The sequence below is a fragment of the Condylura cristata genome, unplaced genomic scaffold (genome assembly GCF_000260355.1).
Source record: "Condylura cristata isolate star-nosed mole 26May11 unplaced genomic scaffold, ConCri1.0 scaffold00017, whole genome shotgun sequence".
NCBI lineage: Eukaryota > Metazoa > Chordata > Mammalia > Eulipotyphla > Talpidae > Condylura > Condylura cristata.
This window is the reverse complement of record NW_004567118.1, coordinates 34554574-34579834: the sequence shown is the minus strand read 5'-3', so window position 1 is coordinate 34579834 and position 25261 is coordinate 34554574. Positions and strand designations below refer to the sequence as shown.

The 25261-nt window shown below is 45.4% G+C and overlaps 1 protein-coding gene across 2 annotated transcripts in view; it reads left to right on the top strand.

Moving 5' to 3' along the window:
* ABR (active BCR-related) overlaps window positions 1-25261 on the top strand; it is a 173049-nt gene that overhangs the window by 12803 nt on the left and 134985 nt on the right. The window contains exon 1 of one of the 2 annotated variants that reach the window (XM_012726279.1): window positions 23927-24323. The exons of the other annotated variant lie outside the window; for it this stretch is intronic. The gene's annotated coding sequence lies outside the window, so the exon portion shown is untranslated. Of the gene's footprint in view, window positions 1-23926; window positions 24324-25261 lie in introns of those variants that run through there. 2 annotated transcript variants of the gene reach the window in all.

Sequence of the window (25261 nt, the reverse complement as noted above, 5' to 3'; positions counted from 1 at the left end):
TTTTTTCTATTTCATTGAAGAATGTCATTGAGATTTTTATGGGGATGGCATTAAATCTGTATATTGCTTTTGGCAGGATGGCCATTTTGATGATGTTAGAAAGCTGTTTTTTAATCTAGGCTTCTCCTACAACCATGGGCTTTCCTTTTCTAATATGCGCCACACACCGATTTTACATAACTGGACCAGATTTGAGAGACTATCTGGGCTTGTTTGGGTGAGATATGTTCCTAAAAGGATGGCCTGCCTCGATGGTGGTTTTCCTGTCACTATAATGGCCCCGTGCTCTTTGAACTGCTGCATAGGAGAACTGGCCTTCATTCCTCTTGGCCCCACTGCACCCTGTTTGTGTTTCCTGGACTTGGGTGGGGGTAGAACATCCCACACTTCAAGCTCTGTGAGTACCCCTCATTTCTGCCATGGGCTTGTGGTTGCCATGGCGTTCTACTGGTCTTGGTGGCCCTGGAACGTCACAGTGCCTGGCATATAGAAGGTACTCAGTAATGTTCACTCATTACCCCTCATCTAAGCCACTGCAATAACCCATTATTCTGCTTTTATCCCTTCTCTTCTAGACCCTGATTATCTTCCACATTAAAGTCAAAATGATTGTTTTAGCACTAAAATCCTGCTCATATTCTTCTATGACTGTCTGTCACTTCAAAGTAAAATCTGAACCTCTTTGATGCAGATGTGCCTGGTCATCCATGATCTGGTCCACCCCTACCTTTCCCTGCTGCATACATGCATGCACTTTATTTTCCAGCAATGCTGAACTGCCACATGTAACTTGCACATGCCGTTGCATGTGCTACTCCTTTTCTCTGGAATGCCCTCTCCCCATTTTTCCATATGACTAATTTAAATTCATCTTTCAGGCCTTGACTAGGAGGCTACTTCAACTATAAAGGCTTCCCTGCTTACCCCAGATTGACGTAGGATCTGGGCCTCAGGAATGCATTTGATTGCAAATAACAGAAAGCTGTGCCATAATGGTGTGTGGTGTTCAGAGTAATGGTCCCACAGATGTCCACATTCCAACCCCTGGGTCCTCTGAGTATACTTCTGTTTTTCATGGCAAAAGGAACTTTACAGCTGTGAGCAAAATGTTATGGATCTCAGATCATCAGATCTTTGCAGGTCTGATGCCTTATAAAAGAAAGGAACTAGACATATTTAGCACCCTACTTGCAAGGTACTATGTGCTTAACCTACTTTATCATCTTTTAATATTCACATAAGACAGACAGCATCTAAATGAGATTTAGATCCAAACATGAGGAAGGCAACCCCTAAAAGGAAAGTCTTGGGGCTGGCTCCTTGAGAGGCATTCTGCAGCTTTTTAAGGAGTCTGCCTATCAAGGTGAAGTATAGATAGGGGAGTAATGTCTTAACATGTTTGAGTGGGGCTGTATTAGAGATACATGGAAGAAGTACATGCTTCTTTATACATTGATTGTCTCATTGTCATCTCAGATATGCACCCTGAAAGCTTGTATCCTAGTGTGCTGATGAGACCCCAGTCATTTCTCAGTCAGGGCCTTTGCTAACTGCACATGGGGGCCTATAGCCACCTCCTCCTTCAGGGTAGAGCAGGCAATTAGTGCTAAACCAAGACCTTTACCAGGATAGATGTTAAAAATTGGGTGCCAGGATACGACACCATATGTGAAAATATATAGCCATTATTGATCTAGTGGGACATCTCATGGTTGTTAAAACAAAATGCAAACAATTCTTGCCAGCTATGACACAGCCCATCTGTTTGAAGCTGGGTGCAAGGTAAATTGCCCCTTCTGCCAGCTGCAATGTCAAAGCAAAATGCCAGGTAACTCTCGGGTTGTTAAAATATATGCAGCTTCTGTTCACCAGCTCACATCTTAATTAACCTAGACTATTTTAAAAATAAGAGACTTCCCTGGAGGTGCATGGGGTTAAGTGTCAGCATTATGAAGTTATCTGAAGCCACTGTAGCACAGCACACATTCAATCCCTGTCCAGGGACCTAACCTACATGGCATAGCAGACCTCTCCTGTCTTGCCCACTGCTCCCCTCAGCAATGTATTTAAGTAGATCTGTCTGTTCTATTCCCTACTCTGTCTCTGGTCAATCCCCTCCTCCTCCGCTCCTCTGGCCTACACCCTAGAAGAGAACAAAGTAAGGAATGAGAAGAAACCGTTTTCGCTGGCTTTGAAAACAAATGAATGGGGTCTCAAGCCAAGACAACTGGGCAGCTCCTGAAGCTGGTTTTTCCAGCAAGGAAATGGTTATCTTCCAGCCTCTAGGAAGGCACCCAGCCCTGCCAACAACAGCCCAGTGGGATGTTGTCAGATACTGACCTCCAGAACTGTAAGATAGTAAATTGGTACTTTTTAAAGTCATGATCCATTTGTGTTAATTTGTTAACAACAGCAGTAGAAAAGAAAACAATGACTTAATCAAGGGGTTATTTTCCTGCTATAACAAGAATTCCAGAAGCACACTTTGGGGATGGATGGGGTTTCTGATGCTCCCCATTATTTAGCAGGCAGATGTTTGTCCTCTTCTGTGTCTGACACATGGTTTTAAAAAAAGATTCTGCTACCTCACTAGGTGTGTGCTGGTGTTTCAGGGGAGAAAAGAGGGTGCAAAGACTAAAGTGATCACACTGGCTGTCCCTAAAAGACTTTCCCAGAAGCCCTACCTAGCAACTGCTACTTTTGTCCTATTGGTCAGCACCAACAGGGCCACGTGGCCATCATTAGTTGCAAGGCTTGGGAGTATTAGCTTTTCTGCCTCTATCATCAAGGCTGTTCGAGAATGAGACTGTCACCAACTTTTGGAAAACCAAGCCAGTTCACAGTCTCTCCCTGAACTTTGTACATTCACTCATTTGAGCAACTATCAAACATTTAAATCTAAGCCCTAAAGTGTTTTGGAAGGATACTTACTCCTTGTATCCTTGTTCTAGCACAACACTAGCATTTTGTATTTATTAAACAGATAAGAGTGACTGTACATTTTCAAGTAAGGATTCTTTGGGATTTGGAATACCTGGGCAGACTCTAGGGTCTCTGGGCATTTTCCTGCTCCTCCTCCTCTTCTTTGTCTTTATTTTCATCTATTCCTCTCCTTTCTCATATTTTCAGGCCAGACTGCTTCTCAAGGACTGTGGTGTGATTTTGTTCCTAAGCTATTTTCAAATTTCACACGCCCCAAGGTAATTTTGATGTGTCCCTTTCTATAGAGCTCACTATCATGTCTGCCTGATCACCAGGCCATTTTGTGACCCTCTGTCTGATGTGGTGTGTTGTTTCCAATAGGTGGCCAGTTCAGGAAAAGGCTGATAGATCAAGTCTGGTTGCCTAGGCCTTCCCCAACTGATAGAGACCTGGGCTAATTATTAGAACTATAAACTATTTTAGTTTCCCCCTTGATTTTCAGGAGCATGACAAATAATATTACATTCCTGGCCCCCTTGAAATTGGGCTGGACTAGTTCTGGTCAGTGAGTATGGATGGAAGTGATGTCTGCATTTCTGGAGCAGAGCATTTAATGCTGGTATGAGACCTCTCAACTCTCTTTTCCTGTTGCTACAGCGCTACAGAATGTTTTAGATGTTGACTGTTCTGTCAGCCTGGGCTCTAAAAGGAGGACAATTTGGAGTAGAGCTCCCAGTCAGTTCTCAATGGGCATGTACCATCAGTGAGTGAGAGGGAAAAAAATTGGTATTAAAATAACAATAGTGCTGTTACTATAGCATTATGTAATTTAGCTGATGGATACAGAAACCTAACATTCATATAGAAGAATGGTTCTTCTGACCCTCGGAGATCAAAGTGTTTTCCTCAAAACTTCTAAGTTCCTTTCTCACTAAAGGCAGCATTAGCTACAGCTGTTTGTAGGTGTATATGAGAAGGTGCTTTCAAAAATGTGAAAAACAGTATTAGAAAGAACTAAATTGTTTTACCATTGTTGTATTCAGTGCCTTGCTAGAAGGATTGATAAGACTCAATAGTAGTTTCTACTCATGGCTGAGACTTTTCACAGCAAAAGCATCAAGAAAATACATTTACCAACAGACGCTAGAGAGGTCTGGCACAGGTTTTTATTCTTTCCTTATCCTAGGCCATGTAGGGATGTGCTCTTTAATGGTACCCTGTAAGGATGTGTGGTCTATGGTAGATCTTCACCCATGGAGGTCTGTTTGAATCTCAATGATTGAGGCTTTATGGGGGACTACTATATCAGTACCACCTACTAATATAGGTATATCCTACTAAACCGTCAACCACAGCAATTGAAAATACAAGCCCCGGCCCTCCCTGGTGGTGCAACGGCTTAAAGCACAGCACTATGAAGTTACCTCAGCCACTGCAACAAGAGTTTGATCCCCGACCAGGGAGCTGACCCACGTGGCACAGCTGACCTCTCCTGACCCATCTGTTGCTCCCCTCAGCAGTGTATTTCAGTACATCTGCCTGTTCTGCTCCCCACTCTGTCTCTGGTGAATCCTCTCATTCCCCCATACCTCTGGCCTGAACCTCAATTCTGTATGCATAAATAAATAAATTTTTTTAAAAAAGAAAATATGAACTCCAATAATGCCAGATGTGTGTCACTGACCTTTGATGTCTATGCAAAGGCACATTATATGTCATTAAGTCATGGTCCATTGTTCCAGGGGCAAAACCATTGAGTCATGTGAAAAGGATGCTAGAATTTAAAACCATGGAAAGCTATTTTGTCTGCTGTGTTATTGATCTTGTAGTGTATTAACTTTATTTGTGAGGGTAGAAAATCTAGGTCTCTGGGAGATGTGATTTCCTGGAGGATTTTGCATATTGGGAATAAGTGTGATACTCACAAAATTATAGAAGTTTAATGTACTTTTCCAAAGTCTTTGTCAGTAGACCCCAGGGCAACCCTGGAAACTACTCACCATTATTTCACGCCGTAAGAAAAATTATAAACAAGAGCTTGACATTATCAACCTTAATTTGGGAACACAGACTTTATTTGTGAGACAATCTGTAATTTGGGGATACCTGACTCTAATGATTTGGTTTTGCCATGCCAGGTATTTATAAAAGTATATGTTATGCACATACTTTAATCAATTCAGGACCATCAGGCAAAGTATTATTCCCATTCTATACTAAAAAGTGAAGACATCAAGTCACTCGTTGTCATCACACAACTAGGACAGAAGCTAGGATTTGCTCTTTCTAGGGGCAACATTACCCTGCTCCATCTTAGAACTAAGTCTTAATCTCTATACGTTACAGCTCCCCACCTCAAAAATCAAGTGGCTGGGGACTAGATGGCTGAATTTTATGAACACAGGTGTGTGAGGTGAGCTGGGGTTCTGTATCAAGTCGCAGTTAAGAGCCTGGCTTTTGAATAAGAGGAAACTGAGTTTAGATCAGGCTGTCAGGCATTTATTATTTCGTGTCTTTACCCAAGTCACTTCACCTTTTTATAAACTTATTTTCTTTGGGTGCAGTGGAGATGAGTACATCTCCCCTGGTATTTTGAGAACTAAGTGAGGTAGCACACAGCTTGGCATACAGTAAGCTCTGCATAATTGCAAACACTCACTGATATGATGGTGAAGAGCTTCTTGTCTGGGATTATACTGATGTGATTTGACAAATTACTTAAGCTTTTTGTGCTTCAGTTAGTTTCCTTAACTACAGACTGAAGGTGATAATAATATGACACCAATACCAAATTATGTTGTTGTGAAGATTAAATAACTCAATATATATGAAGCACTTAGAACAGTGCCTGGCACATCATAAACAGTGTTGGTTAATTTTATTTTAATTATCACAGTCATTATGGACTTAGCCATGTGTATTGCTGGAATAGACTGCAAGGGTGAAAATGGTATCTGGTTCATCTTGTTGTCTGGTCATAGCCTTAATTGAAACCCTAGGCTTCTGGAAATCCTGCAGCTTGAATAATCCAAGAGCTGGTGCAGTGGAGCGTCCAATTACCGATGCCTCACAGCTGCAGCCTGGGGAGGAAGGTGAGGCCTCAGCACTGTCTAGCTGACGTTGGGTCCTATTATAGAGAAAGTCCTGCTTTGTATGCAGCTGCCTTGCCTCCAGTTTGGCTGCATAATTGTGCCTTTTTGTTTCATTTTAAAGCATCTTGAGTAATTCGGAACCCTCCCCTGCTGACAGTAGTGAAAGCTGCAGTGTCACATCCTTAATGAGCCTGAAGGATGCTCTGTGCCCCACTGAGGCACCAGCCAGGCTGTGAGCACACAGGCTTGTGCCAGCATCCACCAGTGCCCTTTGAGCAAGGGCCACCATGCCAGACTTCATTACGGGGCTCCCCAAGAACCCCCAGGGCCCCGCACACTTGTCTACATTGTCTCAGAAGAGCACTGACTTACTTCCTGAATGTTGGACTTGCTTGTAACCTTTGCGGCCTAGGAGTGAGAACAGAAATTAATTATTCATATTAGCAGGTCTAAAAGAGTGGCTCTTTGCTAAGATGACTCTCTCCTGGCCACCAGACCCAGAATTCCCCAGGGCCTTTGGACAAGCAGGAGACCGTGTGGTCCTTGGAGACAGCTGCTATGACATGAAATAATAAATGCTTGACAGCCTGATCTAAACTCAGTTTCCTCTTATTCAAAAGCCAGGCTCTTAATTGCAACTTGATACAGAACCCCAGCTCACCTCACATACCTGTGTTCATAAAATTCAGACATCTAGTCCCCAGTCATCTGATTTTTGAGGTGAGGAGCTGTAACCTATAGAGGTTAAGAGTTAGTCCTAAGATGGAGCAGGGTCATTTTGGGGTACACGGGACCTGCTGATGGTCTTTCAGCTGCAGGATTAAAGAAAATTGAAATTGTTTAAGATCAAGAGATAATACATAAAACTCTGGATTTCCGGCTTTTTTTTTGGCAGATGGGAAGATCACAATACATGTAGAAATCATCAGGTAGGGCTGAATAGTTGACCCCTTCAGATGGGACATGATTTTTCTGATTGCTTCAGCCTGCCTCTGATTCCTTCCTCCTGCTCACGTTGTGAGAGGTGTATGTACATGTAAAGAGCAGAACTTCTTAGCTAGATTTCCTGGCCTGCATCCTGCCACTTGCTAGCTGGGCTATCTTAGGCAAATAACTATACTCCTAGGAGCCCCAGTCTCTTCATCTGCAAAATAGGGTTGAAGTATTTTATCTTACAAATTTTTGAGAACCAAATGATCTAGTATAAAGACTTAGGACAGTGTCTGCCATAAAATAAGTGCCACTTAGCTGAAAACGACTAGTATTATACCAGCTGGACATTATTTTAGCACGTTCTAAAATAAAGAGACTTTAGAAACTTGAAAAGTGAAAATAGGCCCCTTTTTACCTGGGTCCTTGGGCTGCAGCTTGTTTAATGCCACATCTTTTTTTCTCTTTAAAGATTTACTTATTTATGCATACAAGACCTGGGGTACAGGCCAGAGGTGTGGGGCGGGGGTGAGATTCACCAAAGCAAGAGTGGGGAGCATAACAGGTGGATCTATTGAAATACACTCCTGAGAGGAGGAGAGGCCTGCTATACCCTGGGTCACCTTGGCTGGGGATTGAATTTGTGCTGCAGTGGCTGCATATTGCTGTGCTTTAACCTGTTGCACCACCAGGGAGGGCCCCTAATGTCACATCTTAGAGGGAGATCCCTGTTAGAACAATTCCTCTGATCTGTGCTTGTGGTCAGGTGGTTGTCTGTTGATACCTTGCTGCTCCATTCAAAGATTTGCTGGGGAATTTCTCATTCCTTTAGCTGTTTGGCAAAAGGTTAAAAAAAAAAAATTACTAGCATCCAAACGCTCATCCCCATTTGACTCTTGCTTCTTTAAGATTGAACACTTGTTACTTTGAGACCCTGCTTTCAATCCTTTTACATATAGATTCAGAATGGGAATTGCTGAATGGTGTCTGGTGAATTTTAAGTATTGGGCCCTTTCTGTCCATACAGTCTCAAAGGTTAAAAAAGAAACAAACAAAAAGCCCATCTCACTTAAGTGCTTTAGAGATTTCCAAACAAAATGTGTGTATGGGGGAAAGTCCTTTTAAGTTTTCATAAAAAAAAAAAAAGGCTCTGCCAGCAGACAGTTGATAAGTTTGGAGCCAACAAGCTCTCCAGAGACAGGAAGCAGCCCTAGGTGACCTTTGACCTGAGAGTAAACACTGCAGAGAATCTGGTAATTCTTGGTTGATGGTACAGAGAAGTACCCTGAGGCCTGTAATTTTGAAGCACTTTGCTGGTTGTGTTCTGAACTATGTGGGTGACCCTCTTGTTGCCCCCAGATAGTGATTGTGGAGTTTGAAATTGGGTTCCTGGTTAAAAATGCCACCCACATGTGTTTCCATTGCTGATCTCTGGGATGGGGGTTCCTAAGATGAGATCACATCTTTCTACCTACATGACACTGAGAATTCTAAAGTGCAACATAGTTAAACTGAGCTTCTGCCTTTCCCAGTTCCATTACCTTCAGTCTTCTACTCTCCCTGTCCCATAGACATCAGGCTTCATTTAGATGTAGGTGGCATAAAACGTGTGTGTCTATGTGCCTGTGTCTTCCTTGGGAGCAGAGATCCATGTGGGATTAAGACAACAGCTTCACTTTTACTTACTTATTTTTAAAGATTTCTCTATGCATATAAGAACTGGGGTGGTACAGGTCAGAGGTATGGGGGTGAGGGTCGGTGAAAGGACTCACCAGAGAAAGTGAGGAGCAGAACAGGCACATCAACTGAAATACATTGCTGAGAGGAGCACTGAGTGAGAGGAGCAGCAGGCTAGACAGGAGCTGTGCCATGTGGGTCAGCTCCCTGGCTGAACTCAATGCTGCGGTGGTTGCAGTTGCGGTTGCGGATAGTTTCAGAGTGCTGCACTTTAACCCCTGTGTCTCTCTCCAGGGAGGGCCTTCACTGTGATTTTTAAATGTGCTGACTTTGTATGTAAATAGTGAGGCAAACCTACCAGACTTTGATAACAGAAGTTTATCCTGTATTGCTTAAAGTCACTGTGGAGAGCATGAACTACTTACACTAAAACTGGCCAGTACAAAGAGTCAACAGTATCTCTTCACTATAGTCCTTAGTGTTTATGGAATATCTAAAACACCAAGTCAAGAGAAGAACTTGGACAGTAAAACATCAACATCAAAGCAGGTTCTGGAGAGTAAAGCATTGTATGCTCTCTGTCATGACTATGACAAATCAGTTCTGGGCTGTAATAAACTCCTAAAATAGAAAAAAGGTATGCAAACACCAGTTAAGCAGTCTTTATTGACACCTGAATTGTGCCAAGCTGAGAACCAGAGGAAAGAGTTCAAAACTCTGCTTTAAGAGCCCTTAGCCTCACTGTGGGTACAGGTTTTTCACTTCATCAGTGGGTACACAACAGAGTTCCATGCTGAGAGTTTAGTACCTTACACTGGCTCTCAGGAACCACGGTGGTCTTTATAGGTGGTTGGCAACCACTGCTGTTCACAGACTAAACTGCAACTATCGTATCTTTGCTGACCGACTAGTAGTTATGGAAATGGTAATACATATGTCACAAACTTTAGGGCATGTTCTTTAGCACTTTTTTAATTTCTTTAGCTCCAGTGCCAACATACATCCCAGTAAAAGGTCCAGTGGCTCCCTCTTGAAGCTCTCCCTTGCAGAGTCAGAGGGAGCAGTGGTGGGTGCCACTGTATACCCACCTTGGAGAGAACTCAACTCCCACTGTCAGTAAGAACCTCTCACTGCATAGGTCATCGATGACACTTGTAACAAAAGCAGTGTGGGAGAGCCCTCCCTGGAGGCACAGAGCCGCTTATGTGCGAGTTGGATCCCCCCCCCCCAGAGGCAATCCACTTGGCACAGCAGTGCCAAGTTACTCTCCTCCCTCTCCCGCTGCTCCTCTCAGCAGTGTACTTTGTCTCATTCTGCCTGTTCTGCTCCCAGCTCTGTCTCTGGTGAATCCTCTCACCAACTCTGTCCTGTACCCTAGTTCTGTAAGAAACAAATAAATCTTTTTAAAAGAAAAAGAAAAAGCAGTGTGGAAATGCACAGCAAGACCCAGCACAGTCTGTCTTTGTTCTTGGAGGGAAGAAAACCAATTCCTCCAATGCTAAGGTTGGCTGAAGGCACCTGCCCCTGATGATACCCAGTTCCTTCAGGTCACAGAGCTGCTCCCCACTGGCAATCTGTCCAGGACAGTTCTGGCACCTACCACATTTCTGTCTTTGAGAACCCATATTTTCAAGGACCAACTTATCTTTTTAAACCCTTGGAACTCAGGGGTTTATACCCTTTTCTATCCCATAGCAAGGATACCACTCTGAGGTCAGCAGCTCTATAGTGATTGATCTTCTAAGAGTGGCTGCTCAAGGAAATGTAAGTTTATAAGGTCTTTGATTCCAAGAGCCTTGCAGGAGGGGAATACTTCTACTGTGTATCTCCCAGGGTAACCCAGTTTCTGCTATTCCAAACAGCACCACGATGAAAATCCATGGTTACACACGTGTAAAGATTTCTCCGGAGAAGATCTAGACATGGTATCACAACATTGAAAAATATGTGCATTTTAAATATTAATTATGTCAGATTGTCTTCCAAAAATATTGTTGCAGTTTAGTCTCACAACACGTTGAGAAAACGTCATCTTTCAGCAAGAGTCATTATTTTTCATTTGTGATAATCTAAGAGACAGAAAATGACACTGCAGACTATACATGACCAATCACCAGTACATCTTTTCACAAATTCCTTACTATTCCTGTTTCCTCTTTGTGAACTTTGCCCACTTTTAAAGTTTAATGCAGATACATGGGACACTTCAAAGTGAATATTAGGCTAATTGTTGATTTACTTAAGTTATAAAAATTTCTTCTTTTTATTTACAGTTCCCAGCAGTATTTTTTTCTGTTCTTTTAAAGTAGAAATTTTTAGCAAGTGCTTTCCTCATATATGATAAAATGTTCATATTCTTTTTATTCTTTAATCTATTTTGCATAATGAAGTACACCCAAATCCATTTTCTAATGTTGACCAAGGCTTGGTCTCCTATGCAGGATTATACAACTGTGTAGTTATGCAGTTCACTGACATGGTAACAAGTTGTGCAGTTCATAACCTGCACAATGAGGAAAGTAGCCCTACAATGTCCCTGTTTTGTTTTTTTTTTAACCTGTTTCTTACCTCAATCTGATCCCTCTATCCCCTTCTTTTAAGGATACTTAGAATTCCCAGCCCTTGAGAATGACACAGGATACCCTGTGTTATTTTCCTAGACTGTTATATGTATTGTGCTAATACATGAGTTATACCCTGTCTAGAGATTTGGATTAAGGAGGAGAGGAAAATAACAAATTCATCATATTGGTGCAAACCAAAAATGTCTATGCACTCAATCGATTCCACCTTGAACCAGCAGCCCCAAGGAAAAATTTAGAACTAAGATCTCTATTATAAAAAGTAACACCCGAGTATCATGAAGTAATTCCTGTATTGTGCATAAGTGTATTTTCAATGTAAAAGGTGCATATTGTACTGACATCTTTGGAATCAAATTTGTAAGTTCTTCTCACTTCTCTCCACCACCTCTCTCCAGAACCAACCTCAGGTAACAGTCTGTTGGTGCTTATTTATCCTGCCAGTCCTGTCCTAATAGCACAGGTGCAAGTATTTGTGTCTAATTTGTGTATTGACTGACTTAGTCTCACATCAACCATAGCAGGTATTATTATTATTATTGACCCCATTTTATGGATGAGAAAACTGAGACCTAAGAAATCTGGTTAACGTGCCATTAGTTTGAACCAATGTTGCTCATTTTGAAGACTCTGCCTCTTTTCCAGGAGATGGAGGCAACATTCTTGAAAAAAAGTAATGAGTCAGTGTTGCTCAGGGATGTATTTCTTACAAACCCAAAATGGCCTGAGTGAGTTCCCAGGGACACCAGGGTCACTCAGCTACACTCTCTTCTTGCCCTGTTCTTTCAGAGGCCTGAGTGAGCAATCCCTTCAATGATTTGAATTTCAAGCAACAGTCATCTGGATCAGATCTCCCCTTTGGTTGGACCCTTTAAGCCCAGGGCTGGGGGAAAAAATACATCCTTGAAGTGCCTTCAGGGAAACTTTTCATAAGTAGTTAGGGAGCCTGACAGTTCTTTTTTTTTTTTTTTTTTTAAAGAGTTATTTATTTATGCACACAGAATTGGAGTACAGGCCAGAGGCTCAGGGGAGGTGAGAGGATTCACCAGAGACAGAGTGGGGAGCAGAAGCAGAGGGCCAGACAGGAGTCTGCTGTACCCTGTGGGTCAGCTCCTGGGAACTCTTGTTGAAGCAGCTGTGGCTGGCTTCTCAGTGCTGTGCTTTAACCCGTTGACCACCAGGAAGGGCCGGGAACCCAACAGTTCTCTCAGGGAAAGTGAGAGATCTTGCAGTGTCAGGGCCAGGTGGCGGGGGAAGAAACCAAAAGGAAGTGGTCCCTTACCTTGGGCAGGTGGGCCTGTGCTTTGTCCACCATTTGTCCCCCAAGACCTGGCTTAACGTCCAGGGAACAGAATTTTTTGATGTGTGTATGTATGTGTGTGTGTGTGTGTGTGTGTGTGTGTGTGTATTTTCAAGCCATAAAAGAGAGTGGGAGCTAGTTTCACCTCCTGCCTTCCTGGTCAGCCTGCTTTTGTCTTGCCGATTGATGGGATGCCACATTAGAGGGAATCCGGGCTTCGGGCCCACTCCCTTCCCCTACAAGGTGTGGAGGGTGTAGACAGGCTCCCCCCATAGGATTGGGGCATCCGCCTTTCTGCAGGAGTCACAGAAATAAGGCCCCAGGTCGTGAATTTATTTGCATCGCAATAACCTCAGAAACCGAGGCCTGCTCCCTCCGCCCTGCTCTTGTTGCAGCAGGCGGCCCCCGGGCTTCTGATTTGATGCTGGATTAATCAGGCGTGCAGATGGAGGTTTCTCGGCCAGCGAGGTTTAGCTGCCGTTGCTCCATTTCACATTTAAATGCCGCAGCGCCCTATCACGTGGTCAGAGTCTGCCCCGCCCCCGAGAGCTGTCGGGGCACCCTGCAGGGTTCAGAGGATTCGCTGCGTACCCAGGCTAATGAAGAAACCACTAGGGGCCAGGGGGAGCTGAATTTACCCTTTTCTCAGGCAGCTGGGGCCTCTTTGAAATGAGAGGGTCATTTTTCCCAAGTCAACTGTTTCCTTCCCTTCCCTAACAGAATCATCATATGTCATACAACAGTTACCAAGGGCTAATATATGAAAAAGGCACCTTAAACTATGGTGCGCTCCCTGTAGTAGGGTTTCTTCAGGAGAGGGTTGGGAAACTGGGCTCCTTGTCCCTAGGAGAGGTGCCCTTAAATGTGACTTTATATTGCACAGGGCGTGGGGGAGGGGATGCTGTTTGCTGAAGAATTTATGGAAAGACAGAAAGGGTACCCTTTCAGTTTTCAATTTAGAATGAATGATCATTTTGCAGTTCAAGATCAGTAACAGGAAGAGATTTTCTTTTAAATGCGGTATGTGTTGAATTTGTTTTTATAAAAGATCCTTTCGGATGGCAACATGTTTCTGACTTTAACATTTCAATTTGGTGTTTACTCTGGATAATCCAAGATTCATAATTTTAAGATAAAATTACCTGTGTATCTTTTTCTCTTTGAACACATTTAGACAATTCAGACTTCAGTTTTCGTTTTCCTGAAGGAAGATTTCTGTTGATGCCCCCAGAATATTGTCCAGAAAGTTTATACTGTATTCCACTTTTTAGCTTCCTTGTCTTGAAAATTTTCAGACCTTTAGCAATTTTGAAGCTCCTATCTCTCAAACATGACAGCCCCAACATTAAGTCAAGGGGATTACACTTTTCTAGATGGGTCTTCTTTTGCTTCCACTAATTGCTACTGACTAGCAAAGAATACTGGTGGGCACACTTAGGAGCAATCGGGTTGTTTTGACTCTTTTAAAGAAACTATGAGTTAATTCTGCAATGACCTTCAGGAAACAAAGGGTATGGTTTGGCTTTGTGACCTCAGCATAACATATCTCTTTACTAGGCTTGCTGTAATCTTTTATGGGGAGACGGGAGAGCGTCTCACTTTTTCACTTGCTTTTTACCCTCAGAAGAGAGGTGTAGTATTTGTGCACGTGTGTGTGTGTAACCCTCAACCAATACAACAATAATAGCTAACATTGCTTCCGTGTGTGTGTGTGTGTGTGTGTGTATGTGTGTGTGTGTGTGGAGTGGGCATTGTGCTGGTGTCTTTTGTCCATTTTCTTATTCTAGCCTCCCAATCATCTCAGTTGAGCCGTTACTATTACTGCTCTTATATTAGAGTGATGGAAGCAGAGGCTCAAAGAGGATGTATTACTTAAGCACACAGGTCTTGAACCTAGGTCTGTTCTGCCTCCAGAACCCACATCCTGAGCTAAACCATTAAGCTGTGCATCCGAAACACAACCAGCCCAGAAACTGACCCTGTGAAGCTATTGCTGATGTGAGCAGTTATGGGCAAGGTTGTTGCGTGCAAGGGGGGTGCTGAAGCTCCTGGCAGTAGTGCCCAGAATTAGGTGTTCCCTGCCCCCTCCTGGACCTGGGTTGGGAGGATGGGCTAACCTAGGAGGGGAGCTAACCCAGAAGAGTTGCTGCTGTGTTGACAGTTCAACTTTTGTAGAAGTTAGGATCTGTGGGTCTCCACCATCAGCCTGTGAGGTCCTGGACTGAAAAACAGGAGCCTTTAGACAAGATGGGCGTGACCAAAGCCATGGCATTTTCCACCAGGCTTTCAATTCTACTTTATCAGCAGCTGTGGCCATGTACCTCATGCCCAGCAAGGACATCCTCTGAGGGCTCATGCCCTTGGCCTCATGATCCATGTGTTGCAGGTAAATTCACCTGAACTCACTTCACCTGCTTTGGGGGCAGGAGTTGCTGCCTCAGGGTATTACTTTGACTTTATCTTGGCAGCATGGGGCTTTCCAAAATCAAAAATGCTTATAAAGCCTGTGTCCACTTGGACAGTTTTGTTAGAAGAAGGCTATCTCTCCTCACTGTACTCCATGACTTCCCAGTTGGTGTGCCTATGAGCTGAAGGCGTGGGGAAGTGCTGATGTCTCAGCCTCAGGGTGACAGCACAGGTCTTAGGGCAGTGGGGTGCCCTCCTCACCCCTGACACACACAGCATTGCGCACCCTAGTGTGCTGTGTAAGCACTGCCACTCCCTGCTTGTACCATGACATAACAAAGTCTGGAAAACACTTCTCTCTCCTGTCCTCTGGAGAGTGGAATGGCAGTCCCAACTCTCTACTCAGTCTGTTTCTGTCAGTGATTGGGCAGTGAATTCAAACCCAGCTTTTTCTTTACAATTCTCTCTGTACTTCTCTTCCACTCCCCCTCTCCTCTCCTCCTCCTTCTCCAGCTCCTCTTCAGTTTCCACTGCTCAACGGCCGATGTCACTCCTCTAGCCCCTCCTGAGATAGGTGAGCAGCCTTGAGCAAAGCTGCCATCAAGTCCCAAGGAAGGAAGAAGCATTTCTCAATTTTTTACTGAGGACATTACAGATGAAACTTTATTTTTGGTATCCCTGGACTTGCTGACGGGTGGGTGATGGTTCTGTCCCAAAGGAAGCAGAAACATCTCACTTGTACAGTGAACAAACTTGGATGATGAACTAAACTTTTTACACGGATCATCTTTGTGTCTGGGGCAAGGGTCCCTGAGCAAGGTGAGGTGACAGCTCTTCTAGGTAGAGCTTGCCCTACTTGATGTGATAGGACAAGGTGAGACAATGAAGACTGGACTAATCAAGGTTCCAGGCCACAGCTTGGAGAGTTATTTGTTTGTTTGTTTGTCTTAAAGATTTATCTATTTTGTGTATAGAACTGGGGTACAGGCCAGAGGTGCAGGGGCAATAAGAGGATTCACCAGAGACAGAGTTGGGAGCAGAACAGGCAGATCAAAAAGTATACATACTGCTAAGGGGAGCAGCAGGCGAGACAGGAGAGGTCTGCTGCACCCTGTGGATCACCTGGAGGGAGGGATCGGGGGTCTGGAGATCAAACCCACCCTGAAGCAGCTGCAGTAAGCTTGCAGTGCTGCACTTTAACCTGCTGTGCCACCAGGGAGGGCCTGAAGAGCTGTTTTGATTATAACTATGCAAAGACTCCATTATATGCATAATGGAAAATGTGTACATTTGTAGAGAACATTTTGTATTCTTTTATCATCTAAAAAAATTTTATGGTGACTCTTACTTTTCCAACAATAAAATTAAACTTATAGTTAAAAAAAAACAGCCATTAACTACACCTCCCATGCATCTTTTGATGATACGTGAAAGGCACACAAAGGGGCAAGTGGCAGGGCATTAATACAGTGTGGGTCTGAGCCAACAACCTGGGTGTTTTTCCCAGAAGGACCTTGGTACAGTTCACGTTTCTCCCACCTGCAGCGCTGGAGAGAATTTTTTTCTAGAACAAGGTATCTATGACCCTGCCCACCCCTGGGTGAAGCTTCCACGCTGTCACCAGCTCTCTCAGAAGGAGGGTCTGCGTGGAAAAGGGTGCCTTGTCCTTGGAACCAGACATCTTTGCTTGCAGAATCACTCAGGCCAGATGGGAAGTCAGCTTCTGTTGGTGTCCCAGTCACGGTGTCTGTTGGTGTCTCCACAGCGAGACAGAACCTCTTCCTTTTCAGATATGAAAGCCACATTAGAAATCAGCAGAAGTGCTTTGTTAGGTAGCTGTGCCCACGCGTACTAGTGTTGGGGTTAGTGGTCTTTGTAGGAAGTCAAGGTTCCTTGTAGGCCTGAGGGGAAATGTGGCCTGCTTGCGTGTGCAGGTCCAAGTGTGGTCCCTGAGAGGACAGCAGGGAGCCAGAAGCCCAGGGGGGCAGAGCTTCTCTGAGGCTGCTTCCTCATCTGTGGCTAGCTGTGGTGGGAGGCAAATAGACTCTTACAGAAACAGCCCTTTTACCTCAAGAAAAAACAGCTCAGCTCTTATGGGCATACAACTAACCACCCCCCACACCCCCAAGAAGAGGTTCAGATCAGCCAGGTGCAGCAGCAGCAAAGGTTCTGGTCTCAGCCTCCTCTAGCATGGTTTTGATCAGTAGTCAGTAGTCAGCAGGGGCTGCAACTGTCCCAAGAGCCAAGGATCCCAGAGCAGAGCAGCTCTGGAGCCAGGTCCAGCTAGCTGGTGAGAGGAGGCCCCCTGTTCTTCCCAGCTGTATGGAGTGGTTGCTGTCTCCTGCTTCGGGATGCTGGGCACAAAGCCCAGGAACAGCGTCACTTGCAATGGGGGCTCGTGAACAGAAAATCAAGTCATGTTCTCACTTGGGCCAGCCTTGGTCTTCCCCATGGCACTCCCCACCCAAGACTCTCAGGTTTAGGAAAGGGAACTCTTCTCAGGACTCTCCCCCCTCTCCTGGTGAACTGTGGCTTCCCGCATGTGACATGCATGTGGCTTCCCAGAGGAAAGAAATTTGCATGGTTAGATAGAAATAGGAGTCTGGGAAATAACCGAATGCGCATATAAGGACCCGCTTACTCAAGGAGGGCAATGCATTGTCTAGAAGACTTTGGGCTGTGAGGGGGTTAAGGTGAGGAACTAGTTTCACCCATGTCTCTAGAGCTTGAGACTTCACAGCTGTCAGGAAGCAGAGGGACAGTGTCTTCCTGTCTGTGACCTGTCACACAAGAAATTGGGCTTGGGGCTCACCCTGAAGGAGTGGGTAGGGGACAGAAGTTTGAAAGCATGGAGATTGGGCCAGGAAGGGGCGGGGGGCCTGCCTATGTGGGAGAGATGCCTCAGAGATTAGATAGCCCTACAGCTATCAAGGTGGCATTGTAGGGGAATTGAAATTCTCCAGTGCCTTTGCCCTTTGAGGTTCTGTGGGAAGACTTCTCAGAAGTACAGGGTCCTTCCTTAAGAAAGTGAATCTCAAACAAGCTGTGTGGTGTTAATCTGTCCCCAGGGCCTGTAGCTCAATAGTCATTCGAAGCACAGAGAATTTTTGAGAAAGTTTTGAGTGTACTGGCCCCATTTTTAGGGCCATAGCAGTAAATACATGAACATCTGGAGGAAGTAGGATATAGAACTGATACCCCAATTTTCTCCTGCAAACCTTTGAGAAGCCTTCAAATGCTCCTTGTACTGCTTGGCAGAACTTGTACCAGGCATGGTAGGGGATATGGATGGAGGGGCTGCTTTTATGAGAGACATACCCAATGACTAGATAACTCCTGCAGCATTGGAAAACACCCTTAGCACTGGGGACACCTCCAGGTACAGGCCCTGAGAGTCCAGGGGCCCAAGACCTCGTCAGACTTCAGCTGAGAAGAAAGAGGGAGGAAGTTCAGTGTTTGTCTCCTTTGCCTGGCCACCCCTGAAGAGTGGCTTTAAGAGCTCTGCTGATGAGTTCATGTTAGCGTCAGCTACCAATGTTGCCTGGCACCTTGGCACTGTGCTCCCTTGCCAGGGCAGAGCCTGGTCTGCCAGTGTGCTCCCTGCAGTGTGGTGGGGGGTGGAAGCGGACAGTTGTGTGGTGGGTGTCTCAGCTCAGGTTGCTATCACAAAATGCCATCAGCCAGGTGGCTTAAAGGAAGGACAGACCGAGTGCCTCTGCCCACAATTCACAGGGTGGGGGGTGGGGTGGATCTTGAATCTCTGTGAGTTTGGGGGAGGGGCGGGAAGGGGAGGAGGCGTCCCAGAAAAGCTTCTAGAGAGAGAGAGACTGGGCTGAGAAAATCAGCAAATACTGCTGTGTTCCACACGTTTTAGTGGCTGCAGACTATGCTCTCCTCCACTTCCCAAAAGAAATTTGTCTAGTTACTCACTGTAGTTTCCTTTTTCATCCCCATTTTTTGCCACTGTGCAATTATGATTCCTCCCCAGCCCCAAGAATGTGCTGCCTTTTATCCCAGCATTTTGCTGTGAAATATTGATTGTCCTCCAGCCCTAGTTCAGGGGCACTTTCTACAAGGAACAGTAATCCTCGACTCAGTTCAAAGTGGGTGGTCTCCCTCGGTGACAGACTGTCCAGGCCACTGTCTGCATCCACTAGGCACTGACCAGCCTCTTGGTGATTCCTGGGCGTGTCCCAAGTCTATTATCAAAAGAATGAACAGCTCAGCAACATTATTTTATAAAGGGCTCTGGGACTCTTCAGATGAGCTAATGAACATCTTTTCTAACTCTCAAATCCCAATGAACTTCCTGAAAGTTGGAGCAACTACAAAGTGACATAGTCTTCCTGCTCCCTTTTCAGTATTTCACCATGTTCCATCTCTCAAGGAATCTTAAATGGGGAGACCTTCATCTCTTTAAGTCAGTGTAGGGTATCCAAGGTCCAGAGAGGAAAAGGAGTTCCTCAAAGTTGCACAGAGACTTAGTGGCAGAGGCAGGACCTGGGCTTGTTCAGTTTAGTGTTTTAGTGTTGGAGAGAAGCAGTGGGGTGTTGAGGGGCAAAGATGTGGATTCTGAAGCAGATGGGGGGCTACTGTGATAATCTAATGATTTAACACATGTGGATTCCTCAAAATCAGTCCTTATCCAGGAAGCAGTGTAAATCTTGTCACTGTAATTATTATTATTCTTCTGCTCTTCATTGACAGACTCTCCCACGAGGGGCCAGAACAACCCTGAGAGTTTTAACTATGCCAGAGCATCCTACTAGGAGCAGGTAGGAAGCTGGCAGGTAGCTTAGAGGACAGCTGTCTGGATTACTGACCCTAGTGGCTGAGGGTGGTTTTCTGGACCATCACAGAACCAACGTCCAACAAACTAGATGTTGACTAAAGATTGGTTTTTTTATCCATCTGTTTACTTCAGTGAAGGGGACATGAAAAGGAATCTTTTTCCTTGCTTATAGGTGCTCAGCAGTCTGGGCAGGTCTATTGCTTGTTGTCCAGGGCTCTCAGGCCTGCCCAGTTGTCACCATGGTTCATAGCAAGCAACAGCTACAGGTCTGCCCAGCCCCCAACCCCCATGTGTCTGTCTGTCTGTCTGTCTCTCTGTTGGGCAGTCTTCAGATCCTCTTGAGCTAGGTCATGCCAGGGGAGGAGTCAGGAAGAGTAAAATCCGTTTCCATCCTCTTCTCCCATCACTGAGATTGGAGGCACATCAGAGTTGTTATTGGGAACCAGTTAGTGACAGCTACAGCCCACAACACACCGAGACAGGGAAGTTCAGCTTTGCTGCTAGAAACTACCATCCTCTTTCTCCGACTCCCAATAGCCGCCCCAGACACAAGCGGCCAGACAGGGCAGGCATACACCCAGACACTGTTTAAAAATAATATAATAGCTTCTTTTTACATCATTTTGTGCCTTTTTCTATCCCGTGGGCTTCCCATCAAAAATCACCCATGTGCCATCAACATAGTCCAGTGCATGTCTCCCCCGCCCCACCATTTTTGATCCCATTCCCTACTTCAGTCTTGTAAAATGTCTCTGGCATATAGTTGTTTATTATTATTTTCTCCACTGGTCCTTTATACTCCTGCTATGAGAGAAACCATTTGGTATTTTTCCTTTTCTTTCTGGCCTATTTCACTAAATATGATCTTTTCCAGCTCCATCGATGTTGCTGGAAAAGGCATGTGTTTATATTTTTGATTGTTGAATATTATTCCATTATGTATATGTACCACATCTTTTAAATCCAGTCATCTATTTTTGGGAGTTTGGGTTATTCCCATGTCTTTCCAATTATAAATAAAGCAGTGATAAACATGGGGGTGCAGGTGTCTTTTTGAATCAGTGTTTTTGTGTCTTTTGGGTAGATACCTAGGAGTGGGATTGCTACACCTAGATATTTTTTACCCAGGGGAGAACTATAGCTTGCCTCCTTCCTCTAAAAACAAATTTATTTGCAAATTTGGGACAGGCCTAGAGTAAGACTCAGAATTGAGATCAAAGTTCTCTAACTGGGCTGAACCATTTCTGGGTTTCTATTCCATTTCCTTGTTACAGTTTGATTGGGTAGAAAAGAGTGCAGCATCAAATGTCCGCTGCTCAGAACTGGAGCCTTATGCACTGGGGAGTTTTTAGTTGAGATTTCATGTGAGCAGTTAGAGAATTAATTGGAGCAGCAGTTCTCCTGCTCCAAATCTGATTCTAAATTCCTAATGTTTTTCCTGAGTCTTTCTGGAAAGTCTGATCATTCTCCACATGACATTCCAGCCAACCCAGACATTCCAGCTGGGTACATCTTCACTCCCTCATTCCAGGTTTCTGTAGCCAGTGACATCTGCCCATTCATTCATTTACTCATTCACTCATTGAAATTACTATTTCAAGGTGTTGGGGTTATAGTGTTGGAGTAAAAGATAAATAAGAGAGATAGTCCCTACCCTGTTAGAACTCTTAGCCCAGTAGGAAAGACAGGCCCTGCATGACTTACGGGAACAGGGGTCCTCTGAAATGCAGGCCTCCCTGGTCAGGTGGTTCCGGAAAACATCCTAGAAAAAGTGGTATTTAAGTTAAGATCAGAAGAATGGGTTGGGGAATGTCCCTGCAGTGTGGATATTGGGGATTTTCCCTAAAGATATCATTCTGTGCAAAAGTTCTTTAAAAAGCCAGAGAGGCCCTCTTTAACAATGGGTTAAAGAGTAGCACTGTGAAGTTAGCTGCAGCCATAGCAGCTTAAGTTCCATCCCTGGCCAGGGGGATGATCCACATGTAACAGCAGACCTCTTCTGACCCACCCGCTGCTCCTTCAGCAGTGTATTTCAGTACATCTGCCTGTTCTGCTCCCCACTCTGTCTTTTTTTAATCCTCTCACCCCCATACCTCTGGCCTATACCCCAGTTCTTATATGTATAAATAAATAAATCTTTAAAAAAAAAAAAAAAAGAGAGCAAGAGCAAGGAGGACCCTGGGCCAGGGGAGAGGAAGGATAGGAAGTGCTTGAGCCAGGCCAATGGGCCTTGTGTGCCACAGAAGGATGAAGGTCTTTATTCTGACAGCAACAACGTGAAGCCATCAATGGGCCTGAGTAAGAAAGGAATGACATGCAGATTTGCTTTAGAAAGTGCTCTGTGCTGCTGTGGATGCTGGGAAACTTCTTCCACTTGACATGATAGTTATGATGTCACCCTCGGGGGACTGGGGCCACTGAATCCAACAGACCCAGTTCTGACATGACCACTGTGCAGCTTTTCACTGCCCACACAGCCAACGTACCATTCTTTCCCATTTTCCCTTCTTTAGAATACATGTCACATGATTTTATGTCAGACCCTGGCATGGGACCATCTTCATGACAGTGAGCTGCCCAGCCCTATACAGGGTGCAAGGGGAAGGGGAAGGGGATATGAGGAGTCATAAGGTTTCAAGTGCCTTATGTAAAAAAGGTGCACGTGTTGGGACAGTTTGGGGACAGAGCAGGCGAGGCTGAGTCATGTTGTGGGAAGGAAGGCAGGACAATCCTTTGGGGGCAGGGTGTGGTTGGTCTACTTGCAGATATCTTTTTAAGATTTATTTATGTATGCATACAGAACTGGGGTATAGGCCAGAGGTGCAGGGGCAGCGAGAGGATTCACCAGAGACAGAGCGGGGAGCAGAACAGGCAGATAGACGAAGTACACTGCTGAGGGGAGCAGCGGGCGGGTCAGGAGAGGTCTGCCTCGCCATGTGTATCACCTCCCAGGCCAGCAGGGTTCGAGCTCTGAAGTGGCTTTAGCTTCTTACTCCTGTGCTTTAACCTGCTGCGCCACTAGGGAGGGCCCAGATATCTTTTTTTTTTTTTTAAGATTCATTTACTTATGCATACAAGAACTGGGGTATAAGTCACAGGTGTTGGGGGGTGGTGTGAGAGGATCCACCAGAGACAGAGTAGGGAGCAGAATTGGCAAATTGACTGAAATACACTGCTGAGGGGTGCAGCAAAGGAGGCAGGAGAGGTCTGCAGCACCATGTGGATCACCTCCCTGGCCGGGATGGAACTTGCACTGAAGCAGCTGCAGCCTGCTTTGCAGTACTGGCTTCAACCTGCTGCACCACCAGGGAGGGCTGTGCTGTGTTTTAACACGTTGCAGGGCCCCACTTGCAGATACCTTTGCAGAGATATCTGTTGGTTCCTAACAGCAAGGTTGAGTTGGGCTGCCCCTTGCCTGCCTCTCCCTCTCAAGGTCTGACTGCCCCATAAAGTCAACTGCAGATATGAGCCCCGCTTCTGAGAAGGAGTCACAGCATTTCTTGTGAAGGTGGCCTAATGACCTCTCAGGTTAAAAAGGTGAAATGTGGGAAGACACCCAAGCAGAGTGAGGAAGACAAGAAGGACAGGGGTATGATCTTGCAACGAACCAAGTTGTAATGGCAACACTATTGACATTTGAGGACAGACATTCTTTGAAATAGTCCTCATATTTCAGGACACTTAAACATTTCTGACTTTAAAATGCAGCTACGTTTTCAAATACATCCTGGTGAGACAACACCAACTACCCCTCCCCCAATGGAGAACTACTGTGTCAGTATTTTCAGGTTCAAGTTTTGTGCAACTGTGCTTTGTTTTTTCTCAGTTCCTACAGCTGACAAACAGGGAGATGGGAGTATCTACTCATTTCAGGATATTTTAGGGAAACTTATCTAGTGAGATGGTTATTCTTTCCAGGTCACTTATGGGGGCGTCTTCTGTCTCCTGACCCCAAGTGGAGTTCCTCCTAACTTCTCTAGCCTTGATAGCATGATAACTGCATCCCTGAGGAGTCAGGCTGCAACCTGGCCAGGGTGGCAGGCCTGCCTTGGGGTGCTGCTCTGTCAGGCCACCAGGTGGCGCTGGGGAGCACCTACTCTGCCGCAGGACCATCGGTGGCCAGAGTGACTGCAGAGGAAACTTGCCTTTAAAGAGGCCTGGTCCTTAAAGAGACACAGCAAACTTAACGGTGACCCTGAAGCAAGACTCCACTGATGACAAGAACCACGGTCTAGCCTCTGATATTCTTCTGTTGTTGCTGCCCTGCGTGTTGAGCAGCCACCTCTTCAAGTCCATCTCCTTGACAGCCGCCCCTGGACTTGATAGGGATGGGGCCAGCCCTGGAAGTTGGCATAAGGGCTCTGGCAGAACCACACAGGTCTGGAATTTATCTGCAGAGCTCTGACTGAAAGAGCAAGAAGCACACGGAACGTCAGCTTCGGGGAATGGTGAGCACAGGAAGCCGAGGGCCAGACTGTGAGAGCTGACCCAGATGGTGCTCCTGCTTCCCTGTGAGCTGACAGGACAGGAGCCATTGAATTTTGTTCCTGGGTTTTTGGGACTTAGAGAATCTTTACGTCTTTTCTGCTGATCTCTTTCCAAATGCTGATGGGGATGCTGTGGTAAGTAAATCAGGCGTGGACGCCAGGTTCTTCTGTTAACTGCCCCTCCACCCCAGTCCTACTGCTGAACACTGGAGGAAGCCTCTCCTCTTGACCCCTGGTGGTGTCTGGGCCAGAGCAGATGAGAGTTTTGCTAGTTGGGAATTGGCATGCAACCGTCCTGAAATTACAGCTTGCTTAGGATAATTAAGGCGGCTGCTCCTGCCGGGATGCTAGACAAACCCCATGGCTTTGGGAATGGGGTTTCAGCACACCCCTGGGAAATGTGTGGGGAGCTTCATGGTGACAGGGACCTGGGTGTAACGGAGCTTTTTCCTGGTCACAGTGTCAAGGGAGGCAACAATGGGCGGATGCCAGGATTGCAGCTCTCCCCTGTGACTCAAGCTCACATAAAACTTCAGTAGAGAAATGAATAATTGGTTGGGGGGACTTTGTGTTTATCTGTGCAGAGTGTAGAACTCACTACTTAAAAAGCAAGGAGGCTGTGAAGAGCCAGGTAGGAAGAGGGGCAAGGACAGGTCAAGGCTTCTACCACAGAGGTGACCCTGTGGGTTTGGAGGAATTTTCTTCTTTCCAGCCCCAAGTACTGAGGGTAAATCTTAGAACAGTATGTATCACTTTGCTATACTAAGGAAAAGGAAATGAAGTAAAGGGCAGGAAACAGGCTACCTCAGGGTGTGGGAGGCGACAAAGTTTGTAGTCCATGAGGGTTGATCCACCTGGGCGCCCACCTGGGGCTGGAGACTGGCCCAAGTCATAGAAGCAGTGGGGCTTGGTGGGCACTGGCGTTCAGGAGTCTGTCACCGGATTGATTTCATCCAGCTTGTCTCCAGGGTCATCTGCTTTGTTGTAGTGGATGCGGTTTTCTTTGGGAAACAGTTCTGTTTTTGTTTAATCATTGGTGGCCCTGGGGGTTTCTGGAATTACACTGCCCTTGC